Raw genomic sequence first — 1066 nt, forward strand, 5'->3', positions numbered from 1 at the left:
GAAGATGCTTGGTGACTTTACTGCACCAACTTCCGACTTCTATGGAAGAAGCATCTTAATTCCTGCAATTGGAGCAAACAACTTTGAGCTTAAGCCTCAATTAGTTTCTCTAATGCAATAGAATTTCAAGTTTCATGGACTTCCATTAGAAGATCCTCATCAGTTCTTAGCTAAATTCTTGCAAATCTGTGACACTGTTAAGACCAATGGGGTTGATCCCGAGGTCTAAAGACTTATACTTTTCCCCTTTGCTGTAAGAGACAGAGCTAGGATATGGTTGGACTCACAACTTAAAGAAAGCTTAAACTCTTGGGAAAAGTTGATCAATGCTTTCTTGGCCAAATTCTTTCCACCTCGAAAGATGAGCAAGCTTAGAGTGGAAGTCTAAACCTTCAGACAGAAGGAAGGTGAATCCTTCTATGAAGCTTGGGAAAGATACAAGCAATTGATCAGAAGGTGTCCTTCTGACATGCTGTTAGAATGGAGCATCTTATGTATATTCTATGATGGTCCGTCTGAATTGTCCAAGATGTCATTGGACCACTCTACTGGTGGATCTCTTTATTTGAAGAAAACACCTGCAGAAGCCCAGGAACTCATTGAGATGGTTGTAAATAACCAGTTCATGTACACTTCTGAAAGAAATCCTGTGAATAATGGGATGACTCAAAAGAAAGGAGTTCTTGAGATTGATACTCTGAATGCCATATTGGCTCAGAATAAAATATTGACTCAGCAAGTCAATATGATTTCTCAGAATCTGACTGGAATGCAAGCTACATACGGCAGTACCAAAGAAGCCTCCTCTGAAGGAGAAGCTTATGACCCTGAGAATCCTGCAATGGAAGAGGTGAATTACATGGGAGAATCCTATGGAAACACCTATAATCCTTTATGGAGAAATCATCCAAATTTCTCATGGAAGGATCAACAGAAGCCTTAACAAGGCTTCAATAATAATAATGGTGGGAGAATTTGGTTTGGCAATAGCAAACCTTTTCCATCATCTTCTCAGCAACAGACAGAGAATTCTAGGTAGAGCCTCTTTGACTTAGAAACCGTAGTC

At 39.8% G+C, this 1066-nt stretch overlaps 1 non-coding gene across 1 annotated transcript; it reads right to left on the minus strand.

The window, feature by feature from the left end:
* Nucleotides 1–367: 367 nt before the first annotated feature.
* On the minus strand, nt 368–471 carry LOC148577039 (small nucleolar RNA R71). The gene has a single exon (XR_015902791.1). It is a non-coding gene; the product is annotated as a small nucleolar RNA R71 (small nucleolar RNA).
* Nucleotides 472–1066: the final 595 nt, after the last annotated feature.

This window comes from Arachis ipaensis, chromosome B1, assembly GCF_059453495.1.
Source record: "Arachis ipaensis isolate K30076 ecotype BB chromosome B1, ASM5945349v1, whole genome shotgun sequence".
NCBI classification, from domain to species: Eukaryota; Viridiplantae; Streptophyta; class Magnoliopsida; order Fabales; family Fabaceae; genus Arachis; species Arachis ipaensis.